The sequence below is a fragment of the Pezoporus occidentalis genome, unplaced genomic scaffold (assembly GCF_034315485.1).
Source record: "Pezoporus occidentalis ecotype Australia unplaced genomic scaffold, CSIRO_AGI_Poc_V1 ctg43, whole genome shotgun sequence".
In the NCBI taxonomy this organism is placed as follows: domain Eukaryota; kingdom Metazoa; phylum Chordata; class Aves; order Psittaciformes; family Psittacidae; genus Pezoporus; species Pezoporus occidentalis.
The window spans coordinates 430,769-454,545 of record NW_026915758.1 but is presented as its reverse complement, the minus strand read 5'-3'; positions in this window follow the sequence as shown (position 1 = coordinate 454,545).

The following is a 23,777-nucleotide window of genomic DNA, read 5'->3' as shown; positions in this document are numbered from 1 at the left end:
AGAAAACTTTTAGTGTTCTTTTGAACTGTCTTAATTTTTACTTAGTTAAGCCAGGAAGGAGTAACCTTGGTTCTACCCCTTGATGAATCTGCTGGTGTGGCTACCACTATTTTCTCCCTTTGACAGAGGCAACTGGCATGTTACTTTCTGCTCTGGGAAGCCTGAACTGCCACAGAGGGCCACAATCTGATGGGATGTCAACCACATAGTGCTTGTTAAACTCCCTGACAGCATCTGTGCATTTGCAATGACATCTCTAAATCCATCCAGGATACAAAAGTACTCTAAAATTGTAGCCTTTGTGTGTGTATGCGCTGTATGTTTTATTTATAAAGCTTTTAGAGATAGCAGCTTGTTCTCTAATTTATTTTGGGTTGGTGAGGAGGAGGAAATCTCATTGGCAAGATAGGGAATTTGCAATCTGAATTTAAAAGGAATGTGAGGGGAAAAAAAAAAAAAGAGGAATTAAAAAAAATGTCCAAGGTTCTGGGACATGTTTGCATGAATAATAATGCTCCCAAAGTGATAATGGATTGTGTGTCATCCATTTGTAGAACTGTAGAAACTGCTATGATAAATAAAATGATACGTCAAATTTTAAACAGCATGGGGCCTGTGTGTCACTCATCAGATACAATTAAACAAGGAGAATAATTGCCTGCCTGCTAAGTGAAGAGTTGCAATGTCACAGTGCCAGGCTCAGCCTTCATTTGCACAGGGGACACTTGCTCTGGACACCCAGTTAAGAGCCTGCCCATGTTTGACGAGGAGCTGTGAAGCTGCAGTTGGGTGGATATTTGGCAAGCTCTCAGAGGAGCCAAAGCTGTGTTATTATGAGTCAGTGCTTAAGACCTCCCTTACGTATTTGCAGACACTCGGCCGTGGCTCACGCTACTGGGTGCTTGTTCCCTGCTGGGTGCATGAAGTCCTTGTAGCACTAAGCCTGCAGCTGGGTTTGAGAAACAAAACCACTGTCTCTTCACAGAAGTCATATACTGCGACTTCTGTGGTTTTGCAACTTCCAAGCCTGCCAGTGCAGTCTTTTACTCTTGGAGGATATCCTTGTCTGGCAGAGGAAGATATACGTGAAGACATGGCCCCAGATCTCTACCAGCAACATTACTTTTGCACAGCATAGAGATGGATTGGGATACACTAAAGCAGACCTGAGCCTGCCTTGAGGGGGGAGAGAGAGGCAGACTAGCTGATCCCCGGGGGCTTCTGCTGTGCCTATGCTTTTGTACCACACCCCAGTATGACTGCTGCTGCCTGTTTCTCTTTGCTACTTTGTGTTTCCAGTTGCCGGCAGGTGTTGGTGCTAAAATAAGAGCTCCTAATTGCTGTCTACACAAGTGGGGGAAAAGACCTTTTTATTTCTTCCTCCCCTCGCCTTTGTACAGGTATTTATTGCTTTTAAGCCTTCCTGTGCAGATTTAATGAGCTTTCTGTTCCATACTAGTCTCTAATGTAGGTTTATGTTATATGAAGACTTCCATCTGCATGAAGGCCTGCTGAAAAATACATAATTGTAAAGCCAACATTCTGCTTTTGTCATTTCAGGACTTTAAAATAAACATTTCTGCCTCAGGAAAATTAGTCTCCATTCCATCAGGTAATGAAAGTTCCTATTTACCTTCATCTATGTAGTCACCTAATGCCCTAAGTTGTGTTGGTCTAGCAGGGGGTATTAGCACTCATATATCTTCCTAGCAAGATCATTAAAGTGTGAAGAAATCTAATACATTGGCTTTTGTAAGACTGTGTTATTCTGCAAGGTGCATGAACAGAAAATAACTCCTCATCATGACTCGATGCTGAGCACCGTGCTCAGAATGCCAGGCTGAGGATGGACAGGGCAGTATTTTGATGTTATTTTTCTCTCGTATGTGTTTTTTCTAGGCTGAAAGTTCCCTGGAACACCAGTTTCTTGAGTTTTTCAGTTCTCACAGTGCTGAACTCTACTGGGACACAAAACCACAACGGGTAAGAGTGCATGATGAGTGAGATTAGCCTGATAGCGGCAATGACGGTAACCTCAGTGTTATGGTCCCTTATCCCAAGGAGGCTTTGAGCCACTGAAATCTATTCCTGCCAAGAAAGCATCAAGCGGGCAGCTTAGCTGTTCACTTCAGCATCTTGCCGGGGTGTTATGATGAAGGAAATGAAACTGGCTGTGAGCACTGAGCCAGTAAGGATTCATAAGCTCTTTTGGATTCCAGGCATTGCCACTGTAGCTGGAAAGATGCTGCTGCTGCCCAAACAGTAGCAGCAGCGTCTTCCTCTACCGAATTGCGAGAAGCATGGTGATCCCAGGGCAGGATAGCTCCCTTGGATTTCTCCCCGTGGCAGACCTACTGCACTTATATGAGTGCTCTGGTTGGAGCTCTGGTTGGCCTGACAGGCATGCCAGCAGTTTTGCTCACAGTGCTTATCAGCCCCAGATCTGGCTTTAAGTGCAAACATCTCAAATGCAGACAGAGCCATTAGCTTTAAACGTCAACACTGAAGCCTTCTCTACACACAGTACAGAAGCTGGCTGTTAGAAAGTTATTGTAAAATTGGAGGGTGAAAAAATGAGCATTGGAGTAAATGGATTTGCTGGACTGTGCCCAGTAAAGCTGAGACTTGTGTCTGAGCAATGCCAAGCTATCCTGGGGCACAGCATTGTGTGCTGTCAGGCTGTTCTTCATCTGCAACTCCCATGTGTCCTTCCTCCTCATCTGCAGCATGGTGGGGCCTTGCCTGGGTCCTCATGGATTCTGAGCTGCGCAGGATCCTCGTGGTTGTTCATGTCCTTCGGCTGACTCAGCCGTGGCAATCGCTCTGACTTTACAGGATGCCCTTTTTGGTCTTGCTCATGATTCTTGGGGACTGCTGAGCATGAATGCAGCTGTGATTCGGCCAAGGGTTCTGAAGCATCCAGACTTTCCTGGGTAAACTTTATGGGAAGAGGAGCAGCAGCTCCTTCAGCTGATTCTGGCTGCCCAGCCATCCACTGCACTAACTGTAGCTGTGTACCTCCTTCTTGTGCATGGTTGGACTGTTGTACAGAATATTTTAGGCCAGATTCCTATGGAAAAAAAGCTTACCATTGCAGTCTGTGTGGGGTCATCTCTCTTCCTACTCCAAGAGAAGCACTGCATGCACACAGAAGTCCCAGCAACATTTTAGAGGGGCAGTGGTCTCAAAGATGTAATGTTCTGCCATGGGTAGGTATGGGAGAGTCACTCTGATATGCACCCATGAGTGTAAGGCTGCATTGAGAGCTCAGGCCTGTAAGATGATCATGAGTCCATTCATAGTGTGGCTATGAATTTTCCAGCCTTGCAGAGAGTTTCAGTTTGAACTTGTTTAAAGCCATGAGGGAATCCTGCCATAGCATAGAGACAAAACTCCACTGGTTTGGTGGCATTGCTTTTGTTTCTTTTTTCTCTCTTCCCTATGTAATATAAATTAGAATGCCAGTGGCAGTGTGTGCTGAATGCTGGCTGAGCTCAGGCTGCCTGTGCTGGGGGCAGTCTTCAGGTAGAAGCTGGTCCTGACTTGGAGGGGTGGTGGGGCTGGAGCTCTGGGCACTCACAGCAACAGGGGTAACGAAGGGTGTGCACCCAATGGAGGTGCCAGGAGTCTTAGAGGGGAGCCTAGGTCCTCCTGATCTCAGTAAGCTCAGGTTGGATTGCCATGTATATCCCCTTCCCAAGAGACTGCTGTCACTTGATTCTCTCTCCTTGCTCCTTTTGTCATTTGTAGGGCTATGCTGTCAACTAATGATCCAGAATAAATATCCTGTGTTCTTCTTGGAGAACCTCACCTTTTCTCTTTTACAAAGTCCTGTTCATTTCCATAATCCTGAATCCATCACAGCCCTGTGAAGACTTGGATCTGCACCATCCATCAAACTGCAAATATGAGAAGATCGGGATGGCAGAGGGGAGAGAGTACTGGGCATTGAGGGTCACCCAGCAGGGCACACCAGGAATGAATCACACTCCCAACTAACCAGAGCACACAACACAGAGGCTATACCAGCTTCATGCTTTTATGCTGGCTTCAGGAAAGACTACCCTTGGTCTCAACATAGGGTGCTTTGAGAGGTGGCACTCAACTCCAGCCTACCAACTGGAGGTATAAAGGTCTCAATTTATTTTGAGGAACTTAAAAGTTGTGGGGTGAATTTGTGCCACATTCAAAGGTTATTTTGCTCTGGGATTTATAGAATCATAGAATAGTTAGGGTTGGAAAGGACCTTAAGATCATCTAGTTCCAACCCCCCTGCCATGGGCAGGGACACCTTACGCTAAATCATATCACCCAAGGCCTCGTCCAACCTGGTCTTGAACACCGCCAGGGATGGAGCATTCACAGACTCCCTGGGCAACCCATTCCAGTGCCTCACCACCCTAACAGGAAAGAATTTCCTCCTTATATCCAACCTAAATTTCCCCTGTTTAAGTTTTAACCCGTTACCCCTTGTCCTATCGCTACAGTCCCTAATGAAGAGTCCCTCCCCAGCATCCCTATAGGCCCCCTGCAGATACTGGAAGGCTGCTATGAGGTCTCCACTCAGCCTTCTCTTCTCCAGGCTGAACAGCCCCAACTCCCTCAGCCTGTCTTCATACGGGAGGTGCTCCAGTCCCCTGATCATCCTCGTGGCCCTTCTCTGGACTTGTTCCAACAGTTCCATGTCCTTTTTATGTTGAGGACACCAGAACTGCACACAATACTCCAGGTGAGGTCTCACAAGAGCAGAGTAGAGGGGCAGGATCACCTCCTTCAACCTGCTGATCACGTTCCTTTTGATGCAGCCCAGGATACGGTTGGCTTTCTGGGCTGCAAGCGCACACTGAAGCCAGCTCATGTTCATTTTCTCATCAACCAACACCCCAAGTCCTTCTCCGCACGGCTGCTCTGAATCTCTTCTCTGCCCAACCTGTAGCTGTGCCTGGGATTGCTCCAACCTGGGTGTAGGACCTTGCACTTGGCATGGTTAAACTTCATGAGGTTGGCATCAGCCCACCTTGCAAGCGTGTCAGGGTCCCTCTGGATGGCATTCCTTCCCTCCAGCGTATCAACCGAACCACACAGCTTGGTGTCATCGGCAAACTTGCTGAGGGCGCACTCAATCCCACTGTCCATGTCAGCGACAAAGATGTTAAACAAGACCGGTCCCAACACCGATCCCTGAGGGACACCACTCGTTACTGGTCTCCAGCCGGACATTGAGCCATTGACCACAACTCTGTGTGCAGCCATCCAGCCAGTTCTTTATCCACCGAGTGGTCCATCCATCAAATTGATGTCTCTCCAATTCAGAGACAAGGATGTCATGTGGGACAGTGTCGAACGCTTTGCACAAGTCCAGGTAGATGACATCAACTGCTCTATGCCTGTCCATCAGTTCTGTAGCCCCATCATAGAAGGCCACCAAATTAGTCAGGCAGGATTTCCCCTTAGTGAAACCATGCTGGCTGTCACCAAGCACCTTGTTGATTTTCATGTGCCTTAGCATGCCCTCCAGGAGAATCTGCTCCAAGATTTTACAGGCACAGAGGTGACACTGACTGGTCTGTAATTCCCCGGGTCATCCATTTTCCCCTTCTTGAAAATGGGGGTTATATTTCCCTTTTTCCAGTCGTTGGGAACTTCACCTGACTGCCATGATTTCTCAAATATGATGGCCAGCAGCTTTGCAACTTCATTCACCAGCTCCTTCAGGACCCGTGGATGGATCTCATCAGGACCCATGGACTTGTGCACGTTCAGATTTTTAAGATGGTCTCGAGCCAGATCCTCTCCTACAGTGGGCACAAGGTCTTCATTCTCACAGTCTCTGGGTCTGCCTTCCAAGACTTGGGTGGTTTGGTCAGAGCCTTTGCCAGTGAAGACCAAGGCAAAGAATTCATTCAGAACCTCAGCCTTCTCCAAATCCTGTGTAGCCAGTTCTCCCGAGAGCTTCTTGAGGGGGCCTACATTCTCTCTAGTCTTTTATTTGCTATGTACTTGTGGAATCCCTTCCTGTTATCTTTAATACCTCTGGCTAAGTTGAATTCTAACTGGGCCTTAGAATTCTAACTGGGCCTTGACTGTGTTTGCATAGAAGCCCTAAAGCCAGATTTACTGAATTGGTGGAGCAGGGTCTTCATCATTATTACAGAAGAGGATTTAAGTACCTAAATCACACTGATACTTTCAAAATCTTATTCCTTGCTGCTGTGTGATTTAGATAAACTCCCTCATCAGAGAACTGAACTTCTAATGAAAAACTGTGTCTGCACTGCAAGAAAGGCCCTTTTTTTTTTTCTGCAGAAAAAGGCTGGAGGTGAGAGAAAGGGAAAGTCATAAAATATTCACAAGCTCTATTTTTAATGCTGATGCAGTTGCCCCTACACAGCTCTATAAATCATATTTTCACTGAACTTTGTATGTTTTGACTTTTCAAAGTGTTATGGCACAGAGGAACCCATATAGGCACGTTTCTCCTCTTAATGTTGCCAATGATCCCATGGAATGGATGTTAGTTTGGAGGGACATCCAAAGACTGGGTGATGGAGGAAGCAGGGACTGGGGATATGGGTTGAAGAGCGGAGAGCCTGCTCCAGGCAGCAAGCATTCCCCAGCATCCAGTCCTGTGTGGGAGCCTATAGGGGGGACAGGGTCCCTCATAACAGAAAGAGTGAACTTTGCTTTGCTGAAAGCAAAGAGGATGGTAAGAGAAAAGCTGAGAGATGCAACCCTCATCATGCCTCTCAACTGTCATAAATGTTTTCTTCTGCTTTGGGTGAAAGAAGGTTTGGAGCAGCTTTTACTCATGAGGCTCTGCCAATCCCTGTGCAGTTTCCTCTGTGTACATTCTGTCAGGGAACACAGCATGTGGGGATTTCTTAATTTCACGGAGATCAAACAAAGCCACATTTGAAACACTGTGTGGAGATGAAGGGTTTTCAGAATTAAAGAGCCGGAGTAGGTGTGGGTCTTTGTGTCTCATCATCCCTCTGAATGTTTTTATGTCAGCAGAAAAAACAAGAGTGAGGCTTTTTGACCTTGAAAGAAATGCCTGAGGGAAAGACTCCTTCATGCAATTTTTAATACTCTTCCTAGTGACTTTTCTCTTTCAAACTGCACGATATAGATTTGAACTAATGAATGTCATGCTCATATGGGGCAGCTCCAAAAATGAAAGACCTTGAGTGACTGAAAGCTATTATTGCACTGTACAAAGGTGTTACCAACATCACCTACATTTCTGACTTTCAAGTGTCTTAGTATCTTATAGTTCGTCTGATGCATGAGAGACACACTCTAGATTTAGTTTCAAACCCATCACATAAAACTTTAGTCAATAATAAAAGAAAGTATGTAAAAGGGAGCATTGTATGCTGATTATTTTTTCATTACAATTTTCATTTGCCCTATCTCTTTATTTAAAGTCGTATCAATAAAAGTTGTTCTCAGCAGCAATGTTTCTCCCTAATACTGGGGGAAGAGAGGATAATTTTCAGATCCCTTCAAAATTCATTTAATTTGCAGGTGTTTAGAAAACATAGATGAGACTGTCATTGTGGTACAACCTTGGGTGCATTTTGTACCTTTAGCAAGGCACTTTAGTCACACCACTTCTTTTGTGGAGGGGAAAGACCTTCCTGTGAAGCATCCCCCATAGCAGATGTGTTACCTACTTGAAGGAGGCAGCAGACACCAGGTCTTGCACCCCATGGATTTTGAAGGCCCTCCTCTGATGACATGTTCAACTTAAGCATAACAATTTAGTATGATCATGTGGGGACATATTATCATCAAGGCAGGTTTTAGGGCTGGAGATAGGTCCCTACTGAAGTTAGTGGTTATTCCCTGATTTCAATTAAGGCAATTTTAACCCTCTCTGCTTTGGGCAGGAGTGTGAGGAGGTAGGGTTCAGCTCTCAAATGTAGCAGGCTCACTCTAAAAGGCACCGGACTGGGACTAGGGAGGGTTAGCCCTGATTCTGCGTCTGGCTTTCTGGGGCACTGAAATTAAGTTACAGTACTTATTCTTGTCTCAGTTTCTCCAGTGTCTCTCAGTGTTGAGATTCAGCTACAGCTGCTAATTCTCAGACTTAAAACTTCCCCAACCCATGCTAAGTTTTTGTCTCCATTTCTGCTTTTCTTTCAAGACTGTTGCATTGGTTGTGTTTCTTTTTCAGTAATGTATTTCCCTGGTCTTGAAGTCATGCAGAACTTCTCTGCACTAAAACTCATTTCCCTTCTCCATATCCCTTTCCCTGCTGTTTCTCAGGTTAGCAAAACTGTTAATGATTTTCAGTTGGGACTTAAAAAGCTGGAAGAATGCATGTCTTGCCTGAAAGCTGCTGAAGTAAATGGTGTGGGGTATAACAGAAATGGAGAGTAAGGTGTTCTCGGGTTAACAGTGATCTTTGGTTCAGCAATGCAGAGGCACACACCAGCAGGGGGGAGGTGGGTAGGTATTTTGGTGAGCTGCAGTGTGATCCCTACATGGTTGTGGCAGCAGAGGCGTGAGCTTGGAGAGTGCAGTGAGGTGCCTCATCAGGTGCAGATGTTCCTGCAGCACAGTTGCAGAGTTTGAGTTTTCTCTGGTTGTTTAGCCTGCAGTTTTACACTGATGTGCATAAATTACAAACCCAGACCTCTGCACTACAGAAGATCTGAGTTTTGCCTATTTCACACACATGCATATGACAAGGTACAGTAACAACAGCAACACCACAGATTTCATAGTCATGAATCCTCTCTTGCCTTGGGAGAAGAGATGCTTAACTTACTTCAGCAAGTGAAAGCAGGCAGTGTATCAGCTTTATTTATTTTGGCTTGTGCTGTCTGTGATCCTCTCATGCCAGGGCAAATTCATCTGACAATCAATAATACATTCAGAGCAGCCGTGCGGAGAAGGACTTGGGGTGTTGGTTGATGAGAAAATGAGCATGAGCTGGCTTCAGTGTGTGCTCGCAGCCCGGAAAGCCAACCGTATCCTGGGCTGCATCAAAAGGAGCGTGACCAGCAGGTCGAAGGAGGTGATCCTGCCCCTCTACTCTGCTCTTGTGAGACCTCACCTGGAGTATTGTGTGCAGTTCTGGTGTCTTCAACACAAAAAGGACATGGAACTGTTGGAACAAGTCCAGAGGATGCCCACGAGGATGATCAGGGAACTGGAACACCTCCCATATGAAGACAGGCTGAGAAAGTTGGGGCTTTCAAGTTCAGCCTGGAGAAGAGAAGGCTGTGTGGAGACCTCATAGCAGCCTTCCAGTATCTGCAGGGGGCCTATAGGGATGCTGGGGAGGGACTCTTCATTAGAGACTGTAGTGATAGGACAAGGGGTAACGGGTTAAAACTTAAACAGGGGAAGTTTAGGTTGGATATAAGAAGGAAATTCTTTCCTGTTATGGTGGTGAGGCACTGGAATGGGTTGCCCAGGGAGGCTGTGAATGCTCCATCCCTGGCAGTGTTCAAGGCTAGGTTGGACAGAGCCTTGGGTGATATGATTTAGCGTAAGGTGTCCCTGCCCATGGCAGGGGGGTTGGAACTAGATGATCTTAAGGTCCCTTCCAACTATTCTATGGTTCTATGATATTGGGTATGCTTTGATTGACAGAGGGATAGTCCAAGGAGATGGAACTTAGCAAAAAGCCATACTTATGGCTACATTCTTCTTGGACATGCTAGTGGAGCCTAGTCTGGGATCCATGGTCTGAGGTCCACAGCCCATGGCTGCTCAGGAGGTCCCGCCAGCCAGCTGCTGCAGCAGGAGCCAGGGAAGCTGCTCTCTGGTTGAGCTACTGGGAGATACGTTACTCCTTCCCCTTCTTAGTGTTGTTAGTCATCCAAAAAGGGTGTTTTAGTAAAATCCCTGTGCTGCAGGACTAGTGAACTCAGCTTATAGTGCAGGGCTGTTATGCTGGGGCCCTTAGCATGTGCTTCCCAGATGGGATTCTGCTGACCAGCTCTATGATGGAGAAATGGAAGTGCCTTGGGTTTTTCTTGGCAGCACCTCATGTAGCAGCCAATCGGTGGTGTATTATCAAACTCCAGCTACAGCCCAATTTTCTTTGTGTGGCTGCCCAGCACAATGTCTCAGGGAGGTCTGGCAGGGTTGAAAAGTTTTCCACCAACTGTGCCCTGAAGTTATTTACAGTTGGAGCTAGAAAAATGAATTAAAACAATCAATCAAGCCAACTTTGTAAACCAGAGCTTTTTAGTGGCTGTCAAGGTCTTTTTGTGATGTGAGTCCTGGTCTCTCAGCACCCTTTTGTTTTCCATTGCTGGAGCCTTCCTACATCCTCTTACCACAGTCCCACATCAATATCAAACCACCTTGGAACAGACTATAATTATTTAAGCGGAACTGGTACAAAAAATAGAGGTTGGGACTAATTGGGAAGTGTTGGAAGAGGTGCTTGTTTCCCCTAGACAACACCACCAAGGAGTCCCTCTCTCTGATGGAAAACTTGCAGTTATATTCTCAACCCTCATTGCATTAGGGCTTGTGTTTTCACTTCAGTGCTCCCAGTGAGCAGCAGTTTGGAGGGGTCTACCTACAGCTATAAAGTTTCTTTTGTTTTGTTTTCTTCCAACAACAAAGTTCTCTAAAAATAAGATAGAAATTACTGGAAAAAAAACAAAAAAGGGCAAAATCTCTTCGGTTATATCTTTCTTCCTTTTTCTACAGTTTTCCCCTGAAATAGCTCTAGCAAAACTTCAATCTTAGCCTGTGCGAGCTACTGTTTTGAGTAGAAAGTATTACCCAACAGAGAGGAAAAAATATCCAATAATCCAGTTTTAAAATAGACACACAGAGTGGTTGTGCCTGGCTTATTTTAGACTGTATTTTTCAACACATTTTGCAATGGAAGAAGAAAATACAATCTATAATTCTATGAAGATTGTCTCCATCGGAACATTTCTCATTTATTTTAAATTTGCCAGGAAGAAATACAGCCTTTGTTTCCTTCATGAAATTGAAAGTCTGGGCTAGAAATAAATAATATTGTCAGAAGTGAAGAAAAATTCAGCTGTTAAAAGACTTTTCTGTCAGGAAGAATGTTTTCCAGCATACATAATAATACCTACCTTTTGTATTTTAATAAGAAAAGAAAACATTAGATACTCCCACATTAAAAGTTCCTATATTTGCAAATGTATTTTCGCAAATGTATTTTCTTCATCAAATTGGCTATGCTAAGAATTTATCTCAGCTGTACTTTCTCATACCTCACCATTCCAGTCAAGATGCTCAAGAACTCGTGCTGCCAGTGATAAAACAGCCTTAGCAGTCCTGAAAATTACGATATGTCATAAAATTTTAGTTTTATAACTTAAAAATACTCCTTCCGCAGAGGAAGGCCAGCCTTTTCTTTGCTCTGTCGTTAGCAGAGTTGGTTTAAGGGTAGAGAAAATCACCACTGAACATATACTGATTTTTTTCCTGGGTGCAGGTGATCGTGCCCCAGTTAGATGTATTTTGTGCAAGTGGAAGGAAAGTCCAACATGTGGTTGTATAATCTGGGTACTTGATAAGTACCAAAGAAGCAAAACTAATAATGTAAAAAAATTGTTTGGATGGTTAAAGAAAAACAGTATTTTTTTCATTGGTAAAACCAAGTTTAGTAACAAAGTAGTTCTGACTAAGAGGTGATGCGAAAACTTCTGTGAACAGATCAGTATTTAATAAGGGTGAAAGGGAAGCTGATGGAATTAATTAGCTGGACATTAGGAAATGCAGACAGTTGTTGAGGGAAGACAAAACCAGCAATTAAAAAAACTCTGTAACTAATGAGGTTAGGGAGTTGGCTGCCCTACCTAAGTAGCATTTATTTCTTAAAACCTGACACATGCAAAGATATCTATTATCAGCTGCAGCAGTGATCAGCAAAGATATGATTTGTTCTTGGCCCAGAGTTATTCAAGTTTTATATCCGTGATGTTTTATATCCAGATCTGTCTGAGTCTCCCTATGAAGGTGCCTGCTTCACTGCCAGTGGAAGGAGCTCTCAGTGACAAGCCAGACAAATGACAGATAAAGCTGTGATTAATTCTCCCTCTATGGCATTGCCAGGAGCAAGAGTTCTTGGTCCACTACGAGTCTGGGTTAAAAGCTGTCAGATTTTAGGGGAAAATAATAATGATGCTCACTTTGGGTTATTGGTTTCTTTTGCTTTCACATGGTCCAGGTTTCTTCCATAGGTAAAAAGAATACAAACATTCTTTATAATAACAAGAAATAAAAGCAACGTTTCTCCATTCCATACTTGGAGCTGCAATAAAGAGGCTTTTTTTGCATAAAGAGGCTTTATGCAAAAATCTCTGCCATCACATGGCCCCTGATTAATTTGCAATGCAACCATAACACCTCTCTATTCATCCTCAGTGACTGTGTCCTAAAGGTGCCTGAGGTACAGATAAAGTTTGCCTCTATTAGCAATAAAGTCTACCCTGGTATGACAAGGGAGAGCCCAGTGCTTGACATATTGAAGATGGAGCAGCTCAGGAGTAGGATGAAGTATTCTATAGAAAAGGGTGACACTGTGGGCTGGTGTCCTGCTGCCAGTGATGGCATTTAGGGCACTGGGACACTGCCTGCATCACTTGCTGAGCTGAGCAACAGTGCTAGCTGAGCCCTGCTCCAGTGCTCAGAGGTGTAGCAAGGAAGTCTGTGCAGTCATGAACAAGGGCCTGCTCCTTTCCCTTCTCTAAAACTGGATAGAACATCAAAGACAGGTATATAGGGAGACAAGCTGCTTTCCTCATGGCCGTTGTTAGGAAGCTGAGTGATGAGGTCTATGGAGCCTGGAGAATGACATCGCTCCCCCTAAAGTGGGGTAAGCTGGCTGCTCAGCTGAATCACTCCTTAGACCACATAGACTACATTGGCTAGGGGTGAGATGCAGTGTCCTAAACAACAGGCATCTTTCATCACTTCAGAGGTACTAGTTGGTCCCAGGCAGTCTCTAGAAGAACACAGGTCTTTGCAGACCTTGTGGCATACCCACCAGTCCTCTGCAGACTTGCTGAGGTCCCTCAAATGACACTCAGCAACTGTGATAGAGAACCAAAATGATGTCTAAAATTCCACTGACTGTGGTGGGAGTTTATACATTCAGCATAAATGTAGACATCTAAAATTTAAGCTTCTTAATCTGAAATTGAATCATAACTGAACTCTCACCAGCATCATTCAGTGATGGGAGCAGTGTGTCTGCTGTGTTTAAATGAAAAATGAAATGTGCTGTATTTGTCAGGCTAGCTAAGTGACTTTGCAGACAAATCTTTCTCCACTTTGAGCAGGCAATCCTTTCAACCAGCCTACTTCCAGTCCCAGCTGCTGGGTGCTTTTCAGATGTAAGGAAATTTTTCTGCCATGCTCTGAACAGGCAGGGAAGCATGAACTCTGGCCACCTTGCTTACCCCAGCAGATGTTAGGGGACTTGCAGGTGCAGTAGCTCTGTTCGGCTATTCCTTCACCTCCCCCTTGCCTTGGCGAACACCTCACACCTTGACACAAGGGATGAATGGATACAATATGTGGGGCAGCAAAGAATTTGCTTTGTGTAGGAGCCATCATCCAAAATCCCTTATTTCCTCAGTCACCTTGAGGCAACAAATCTTGTTTGTTCCCACAAACTGGCTGTAGCTCTATTAGATGCTTTATTAGACTTTAGAAATAGTCTTAGCCTCCTAGACAATGACTTTGTGAGGTCAGTGCTGCCATATTCGTTCTCCTGCTGAGGCTGTCATAAAGCAACAGTGAGCAGACCCCTCACCTCTGGTGCCTTTTTGGGTTCTCCCTGCTGTCCCAACCTTTCTCACTGGGGCTTTTTTTTCTGGTCCCTTGCTGTACGCTGGTCTTTGACTCACTCAGATGCTGCAAAGTGCCTGGTGTCTCTTTTCACTTAGTTGCTGTGGGCAAGCGTGTACGTGTGGATGTGAACACAAGAGGGAGAAATGATATTTAAAATTCACCAGCCTTCAACTTCATATTACTGCATGTCAAGCAACCCCCCAAACCATTTATTCCTAGGTTTCTGCCTTGATTCCCAAGGTTTTGATTTAATCTTAAAATATTTAATCATTTCCTTGGCAAATGATACTGAAATTGGACAGATGGTTTAAACTTAGCTCTCTTCTCCGGAGAAAAGCTGATCAGTTAAAACAACTGTAGCTCTCACACATTCAATTCATCCTTATCAGCCCATCCCAATTAATCCTCTGAATGCAATGTTACGTAACTCAGGATCCTCTCTCCTTCATTTACTTTTCCATCTTGTCATTATTTCCTCTGTGTTTGCTTACCTGTGCAGTGTTGTTGGCAGTCAGGAGGAAGCCCCTGCGTGGGGAGAGCTGTGTGAAATTTCCAAGTCACATCTGTCAGAGCAAAACGGAGGGATGTGCCTAAGCTATTGCACTCAGTCACTCATGCTTTTACTCTCTGATGTTATTTCTCTCCATGGACAAATGATCTTTGCAAAGCTTTAAGCCTGCAGAATTAAATTTCTATTATGCTGTTTTCTGTATTGCTACATAATTCCTTTCTGCTGCTAGTGCTGGAATTACTTGGCTCACATGGTGCTCATTGCTTGTGAAAATGTGTTTCTGTGTGTGCTGGTGTGTGCAATTTGTTTAGCTGCAAAAAGGAGAGAATTAAAGCCGGACTTAAAGAGACTAGAGTAAATGGCTGTAATAAATCCAGCTGGAGACCGGGAGATCTAACGCTGTTAGTCTCACCTCTGTAATACTGCCTGCATTGTTTCAATACACCACAGCGTTAAGAACAATAATTTGGATTTAATATGCCTGGATGTAATTCAGGCAGTGAGTGAGGGAGAAGGTATTGCTGGAGGAGCACTGGCCCATGTTCCATGGCTGTTGTGCCATAGAGGGATAAAGTTCAGGTCTGGGAACAGGCACATGTATGCTGGGTCCCCTGTCTCACTGCTGCCTGTTGTCTTGGCTGTTATGACAGCTAACTGGCAGTGGCTTGGGCTGTTATGGGCCTTATTTGGCCTTCATGAGCCCCATGGCCATCCAACAGGGTCAAGGTGGGTCTTCAGAGCTTGTGGGCAGGCTCAGACTTTACCCACTAAGAGCATAGCCTGGGTGTCCTACTGGAGGAGGATAGGGGTCCAGTGAAGAGCAAAATTCATGGTTAAGATGGATTTATTCAATCTACCTTCAGATTGTAATGGAGGAGACTGACCCAAAGTGGCATCTTTGGCCACTCTGGTTCTGCTCAAAACACTGTAGGCTAAGCACCAGTTATCTGTTACTGTCCAGAGCTGATATATAAGGCAATAAAACCTTAAATATGAAGAACTTTGAAGCTGGTCCTGTTTTGAGGGGGGAGTTGGACTGGGAACGTGTAGGAGTCCCTTCCAGCTTGAATTTTTCCGTGATTCTGCAGACAAAGACTATTAAGCGCAATTGTCCCTTTAATATTTGTATTAACATGAACAACCATTAGGAAATGCCAAACAAATTCCACTGGATTTTTCCTCTACGTAAGTGAATAGAATAAAGCAATCTTCTTTACATATTTATTTAAACACCTTCCTAGAGTACTGTTGTTTTGTTTTGTTTCTTTTGTTTGTTTTCTTTGTTTTGTTTTGTTTTTCCTGAATAATTCCTTTGGCTGCTGACTGTACTGAATGTTTGCTCTATGGAGAGGGAAAACCACACATCTTTAAAAGATCTGGAATCTTCTTTGGATTCCACAGTAATTAGAGGAAGGGTTTGTTAGTTTCCTGAAACAGATCTTTTTTCCTTCTTTCTTTCTTTTTTCTGCAGTGCTATTTCATTTAATGTCAGTTGAGAATATATTTGAATGGTGATCCATGAAAGCAGAATATTCTGTTTGAAATTGAAGATACTTGTGGAGAGCCACTGAAAAGTAGCAATGATGTGTAGAGCTCTTTTACTCAGTCTCTTTATCAAAAAGAAAAACTTATCTAATAATCCTGCAAGTTAGAAATAGAAGCAATTTATTGTGAGGGCAGGGTTGTTTCACTACTCTTTGTTTTTCCAGGGCTACATCCAAGGCAGTAATTAAATTTGGAATGTAATGGGAAACTGCTTACCTGGGGAATTATTCCACTGCTTCGTTCTTCAGGAATTCTTTTGGGTATTTAGGGAAATTTCAGGACCTCTTAATTCCTTCCTGTTATTTCCAGGTCTATTTCTATGTATCGCATACTAAATCATTAGTATCCCTAAATTGCATATATTTCAAGAAAAACCAAAACAAAAGCAAATCTTCATGGCCTTTTGGGGTAACCCTTCTTCTGTAAGCTTTTCCAGGATTTCTGTTGTTTGAGAAGACCTAATCACCAATCCACCATAAATCCAAGTAGTTTCAACTGTGCATACTGCATACAATACTTCTTTGTGGTAAAATCCTATTATATTTAGGTAGTATTAGCTTGAAAATTATCTTTACCATTTAAAAAGGGGAATTCTGAAAACATGAATTGAAGTATTGATCTTATTTTTATCATTCTTGTAGATTCTTCTCCTCTTTTGGCAAAAAACGTTTAGACTTAAATCTTCTCTACTGCAGTTCCTGTTACAAGGCTGAATCAAAACGCTTTAGTGTCTCAGTCCCCAGCTGTTGGAAAATTATATTCTGACCATGAAACAATGTTAGGAAACTAATTTTGTTTAGATTCACTGAGGGCCCTGGGGTGCCAGAGACAATGGGTTTTGAAGGAGTAAAGCCTTCTTGTGGCCATTGGAACAACCAACTTATCAATATTTGTAAATAAATGAATGCAAATGCAAACTCACATAAGACCATGATTGTTTTATTCTAAGCAGCCATCTCTGAACACCCCTAATTTGTGGAAATTAATTATGAAACACAACCATATGTCCCTGCAATTGCAAGAAAATAGATAGAAGCTGAGGAAACTGACAGCATCTCGTGCGTGAATAAATCTCCTCATCAAAGATGCCAGCCGTGATCTCTCCTTAGGGGAATTCAATCCAGCCACATACCTATGGGCTCTCCCTATGGCATACCACCATACTGCTATGCATTAGGGTGCCATGAAACTAAATTTTCGGGAGAAATATTTGCAATATTACGCTGCTGAGACTTTAGCTCAGAAGTGGAGGAGCAAGGGCTGTATTTTTGGTGGTGGCTGAAGCACTTAACCTTCACTGCCTTTTAACAATAAGAAATAGCCCTCATGCCCAAGTCGCCTCTAAAACCTGGGAAGCTGCTGGGATTACGCCCAAGCTCTTTTTCCCTGTCTCCACTCTCAGACAGCAGGAGAGACTAGGAGAAAGCCATGTAGGTAGTGGTGAAGCTTCTAATCAGTCCGGAGGTGCTCAGGCTGAGCAGGAACTGTTCAGTGCCGGCTCAGCATGGAGATGGCCTCATGGAGAGCAGGGACTGGCAGCTGCTTGGGCCATTGCTGCCAGGGGATCCTGGAATTTATTACTCATCTTTAGGTTTTCTGCAGTCAAAATCAATGAAGAAATGTACACATATGACTCAGATACTGTATTCCAGAATTAATTGATTGGCTTGTGTGGAGTTACTACTCTTGTTCCCCACTGATGGGGATGGAACAGAGCTTCGTAAGGGTCTTGGTGAAGATCACATAGAGGGGTACCACACCTGGAGCAACCTAAAAGTTTGCCACAGTGTGGAAGCTATTTTCTTCTGACTGACTGTGCTGGGAGAGCAGGAAGAATATGATCTTCAAAGTCCAAGACAACAAGAAAACCTAATGACTAACCTTGACCTGACAAGTGGTGTGTGTGTGAAACTCTTTCAGGCTTTCATTTGATCTCTGGGAGACAGTCCCTGGTTATTGAACTTATGTCATCATCCTGCTCTCCCAAGGACGCTGCTGCCACTCTTCATTGTTTGGTGCTTTCAGTCAAGTGGCTGGCAGGACAAAAGGATAGGAAAAAACTTGAAACTGCATCACTCATGACAGACTCAGTATTACAATATCCTCTTCAGGACTGTCATCATCCTGCAAGGAACCTTTGTTATTAGAGATGATTCTCTGTGACACCATGTGATTGAAGAATTATTACACAGACTTTGACATTGCTTTGCGCATCTTCTGTGTGGCCATGTGTCCATCAAAGAGGCAGCTCAATAAATGGATGTGCAGAGGAAAACAAAAACATATACAAGACTTACAGCCAGTAATTTTATTTAAAAAGCTGTGCATAAAGCTCAGCTCCCTTCTTACAGCTTTTTCCTGCTGGAGGGTCTGGTGGTTTTTAAATGTATCATGTCACTATAATGTGTGCTTTACTTGTTAGAATAACAGTTAAATATTTATTCTCTGGTTTTAAGACTTTGACTATAATTGACTGCTGTCAGCCATCTTACATCTTCAACAAATAGGCCAAACAGATGCAAAACTAAGTATATCTAAAGAGCAGAGACTCGAGGCCCAGAATGAAGTCTGACAAGTGTAATCAAAAATGCAGTGGGCCAGAGAAAACCTTCAGCCCTAGCGTGCTTGAGTAATAAAGCTTCAGCCAAAGAAACACCTGGTGTGACTAAAAAAGCAGCAGCCGACAGTTTTCTTTTTGTCAGGACTGCCTGCAAACTTCATGACAACCAGTTTTTCCCTTTTTTATCCCGCGGGTCTCCAGGTGAACCCTGTGGTGACCTTTGGCATTTTGCATCCTGGGAGCAGGGCGTTTCCTGTGGTGCGTCAATAGCAATTTGGTTTTCTCTGACACCAAATAGATAAATTCAGCTGACAAGTCTGATACCTGTGACTTGAATGTGTGACAAATGTGAGCTGACTTTAACAGCTATTTCAAGTAACCTGTCAAGATATTGAAGTTCTTGGGTCAATTTGAAAATGAGAGATAAAGCCATTAATATCTATTTATGTAAATCTAGCACTGACAAAGTAGTATGTCTTGAAATGGGGTAGAGAGAGGCATGTGTCTGATGGGTTTGGAAATAGCTGGTGATGACTAGAGCAAGGTGAATATAGAACGCATGGCCCATGTTTTGTTGATTTGTTTTTTTTGTTTGTTTTTTTTTTAAATAAATTTTATATACAATGTCTCTTATTTTCTATAAGCATCATGTGAAATTCACGAGCCCAGAGAAAGCACTGCCCAGATTTGCCAGCAGCTGGTTTTGACTTTTGTATTCAAACCCATGTTGAAATTCTCCAATTATAAGAATGATGGAGTTAGAGGTTGAGCGTGGTGTTACACACCCCCATCAGCTTAACTGCAGCCCACTGAAATGGCAAGTACTGTGTGACATTCCAGCATCGTGAAATTTGTCTCTGTCCCTAATTGGGGTGAAAGGTTGAAATTATGTGAAATGGAAAAGCTGAAATGTTTCTGGTGGGAAAAATCAGATTTCTTGAAATGTAGCATTTCAGTGATGTCAAGCTGTGTCAGGCAATTCCATCTAAGAAAGGTGAGAAATATATTCCACCCTGTCCTGTCCTACTCTGTTCTATTGTCAGTGCAATGCAAACAGAAAAGAACAGCTGGAGATGAAACAAGACAACGAATTTTGATTTTAAATTATTCAGAAACTTTTTCCATGGAAAATATCAAATGGGAGCTCTTCCTGGGAAGGAGCACACCTTTATACAGTGCTATCCTCCATGCGGTTTATTATCGGCAGATAAAATATGTCACATCTTCCCTGACTGATCGTCCATGCCAGCACTTTTCTCATCCTTGTCTCTCCTCCTACCTCATGATGTTGGCTCATTCTGAGGCCAAGGTCCACAGCTGCCCTTGGCATCATTGGCCACTGGAGTTGTGCTGGGGCTCAGCTCAAATGGCCCCACCAGGACATGGCGCTGCTGAGCTGGCCAGGAAGATCCAGTTTTAAACCAAAGGGGGATTTTTCTACCCAGTGTTGACAGCCTAAATAGAGCTCAGGACTCTGTGTTAACCCACCTGTGAACCTCGTTAAATATGGCTGGGTAATATGTCTTTGAAACAGGAGACCCATGTGAGCTGGGGTTGTTGCTTTCTGCTGCATGGCTGCTTCGAGGAGGAGCTGTTTTGGGGAGCTTCTTTTGGGTCTCTCTTTCTCACAGAAGTGGTAGCTGTGTCTTTGTTCTCTTTGGCCTGTGGTTGGGCAGTCTGCAGGTGTCACATCTCTTCTGGAGACGTTTACAGCTTTGGATAGGCTGTCAGAGCAGCTTGTGGGGTTGTCCCACAGCCTGTGGCCACCAAAATAAGACAGTCACTTGAGCAGCAGGTCTAGCAAGGGAAAGGGCATCTTCTTGCCGTAGTTTTGTCAGCCAACACAGTTACAGTGGGGAAGGTGGTCAGTTTTCTACTGAGAACTAGATTTTAGGGTTATACAGAGAGCAAACAGGACCTGTTGGCATTCTAGTATTCAGTGCCTGACTTGGATGCTAAAGGGAGCTAGCCTCAATGTGATATTGGAAAATCCAACCAGCTCTCATCCTACAACTTTGGGAGCCAAATGTGAAAAATGTGAAAAGAGTTAATGCAATTGACATAGACTCCCACTGGCAAAACACTCCCAGGTGGTTCCTGGCTTTGGAGGTGGGTCCTTCATTTGTTCTCCACTTTGGTTCTTCTCATCTAAATATCTGAGAGACCTTAAGTGGATTTATCTCCAGCTGTTTTCTTCGAGTATGTAGGCATAGATGAGCACTGGGCTGTGGAATTTACAGTAAGACTTCTGCAAATGTTTTAATTGTAATGTTTGCTGGGTGGAATTTGGAATGCTGTCTTTATAATGAATTGCATTCAAAAGGAATAATTAGTATTCCGATGGGGTGATGGTTTTGTGTGTGCTTATCTGCCGTGCAACATACTGCTAGTACTGCTAACAAAGCACAACATTCACATCTGTCCAAGATATTAATCATTCTTCAGTGAGGGAAAATACCTCATTTTAATCACTTTGGCATTCTGCACATCCCATTAATTAGCTTTCATTAATCACCGAGAGCATGCTTGTGGCTGTGCAGTACAGAGCTTGTAAACTGGGCATGGATATCAACTGAGGCAAAGGCCATGGCAGAAGTGGTGGCCACCCAAAAGCAGTCGGGGTATGGAGGCTAAGGAGGGGAATTAAAGCTTCACTCCATAGACAAGACAAGGACAAAGAGGGGCTTTTGTAGACTTGGTCAATTCTAGTTAGCTGAACACTTAAATGTGATTGAGCTAGGGATCCTCTTAATGGGATAGTAGAGCACCTGGGATTTCTGATGTGTTTTTTTTTTTTTTTTGGGGGGGGGGGGAGGGGAAGGAGCACAAATAATCCTGTTCTCACTCATAATGTGATATTTATCAAGTATCTGTGTCTCATGCAGTCCCAGCATGCCCTAAGCCCACATGCTTTGGGAGGGGTGTTGTGGTTTAAGCCCAGCCGTCCACCAAGCACCATGCAGCCACTTGCTCACTGCTTCCTCTCCCCAGTGGATGGGGAGAATTGGAAAGGAAGGTAAAACCTGTGGGTTGAGATAAGAACAGTTCAATAACTGAAATCTCTTAAAAGGAAAAAGATAGGAATAAACCCCAAGACAGATAAGTGGTGCATAATACATTTGCTCATCACCCACTGACAGATACCCAGCCCGACCTGAGCAGCGATCGGTCCCTTCTGGATAACTCCTCCCAGTTTATATACTGGGCATGACATGCCGTGGTATGGAATACCCCTTTGGCTACTTTGGGTCAGGTGTCCTGGCTCTGCTCCCTTCCAGCTTCTTGTGCCCAGGTGTCCTTGCTGTGCTCCCTTCTGCCTTCTTGTGCCCCTCCTCACCGGCAGAGCATGAGACTGAAAAGTCCTTGATCAGGGTAAGTGCTACTGAGCAGCAACTGAACCATCAGTGTGTTATCAGCATTGTTACCAGACTAAATTAAAAAGACCAGCACTGTACCAGCTACTAGGAAGAAAATTAACTCTATCCCAGATGAAACCAGGACGCAAGTGAAAAGCATAGGAGCTGGGTGGCTGTAGTCCTTGCTCTTGTTGAGTCCAGTACAGCTTTCTTCTTCCTGAGGGGTTTACAGTGCTGCAGCAGGGTGGAACACTTGTTAGTAACAGGCACTGGGGGAATAATTGGATTTAATTGACTTGAACTGTATATAACCACTGTTTATCAATCTTCCTGAAAGCCCAGATGTTGGTGATAATAAGGGAAAAATATTTTGGCTATAAATGGGTGAGGAAATTTGATAATTTAAAAAGTAAGGGAAAAACTGATCAGAAGGAGAGATTGCAGTGTCTTGCAGCTTGCTTGGCTGTTATGCTATCACTATGTTTTAATCTCAAATTCAGAAGTAATAAGAGGGATAACTTTTCTGAACTGAGGGTGAAGGTCTATTTTTTATTCTTTCAAGAGCTGTTTGCTTGGTGGGGGATGGACTCCATCAACAGGAGGTTTAAAAACTGACCAAAATCATGGCGAATCCTCCCACCTTCCCTGACTTTTTGACAACCCTCCAGCTGAGCGAGATGGCAGGATCATAGGGAGGAGTTGGAGAGGTGCTGGTCACACTGCTGCGATGCTGCCCAGCTGCCAACCTGGACACAGATGGGCTTGTCTAGGTCATATGCAGGTATTGGATGTGTGCCTCCCACCCCAGGGATGGGCTCGGAGCATTGCTGGAATAGGGTCATCTCTGGAGGGATTAGCCAGCAAGCAATGCACAGAGCAGTGTAGCCTTTAGTTTTGAACCTGAGCTCCCATATTAACAAGCTGGTGGGTTGATATGCTCCCTGCACTTAGCACCGTGTGCCTTTGCTGCATGGGCTGGCTCGAGAAGGAGGATATTAATATTAATATTAATGCAGCATTTATTTCTCTTGTGTTCTTGACATTCAAAGAAGTGAATGCATAATATACAGAGGTCAAGGTAGGCCAGCCCTGCCATTTCAAAGAGAACAGGAGATGAAGACAGAATCTCTCTCTTCTGTGAGTTCAGCATTTCCATAACGGTAGTTCTGACTTAATCTTTTTATCGTTCTGGATGATTTCTAGCCTTTGCTCTATGTATCTATACACACACACACACATATATATAAATAGGTATATTGGTCAGGACAGTATCTTGTTTGTCTTGCAGTTCTACATTCACACACAGAGGAATACATCATTCTTTCAGTTACTTGATCAAGAAGCAATCAGTAGCAAACCCCTAAACCTGGCTGAAAGATCCTAAACTTATGAATCTCTTTTCTCCAGAGAGACGAGGTTTAATTCTGGCTGAACAATTCCTCACACATTTGGGCTCCCAATGATCCATTTATAGCTTATCAATTAATTTTTATATTTCCGCTCTGTGGAGATGTGGAATTCATTTCCTGCTGCAGAGGTTACTGGAATGATAATGAGCAGGTGGATTGAGATATAGCATAAATATATTATGCTTTGGTATGTCTCATTTATTATGTAAATACACATATGTTCCGTGCAGATGAAACAGCCTGATACTGCAGCAGGGCTGTGCATTGGCTGGCAGTCATTTGTGAGGTTGTTCAATAATGTAAGTCAAGCAGTGACCATAGAAGCTTCAAAGAGGGTACCCTCCTCACAGAACTGGGAGGGTAGGAGGCCGTTCTCATCATTTTGTTTTGATGGCATTTACCGGTGCTTGCAAGCAGTGAATGAAATACAAGACCTCCATCATTGTGAGGGCTGTAATGGCATTGTATGCCTGCCGTCCTTGGAAAGGCCCTTTATTTCCTGATTTTTCTGTAGCAGCCCTCATCTGCTAACCTCAGAGGAGTAAGGGAGCATTCGGGCACCACAGTTCAGTGCCCATATTATCGTG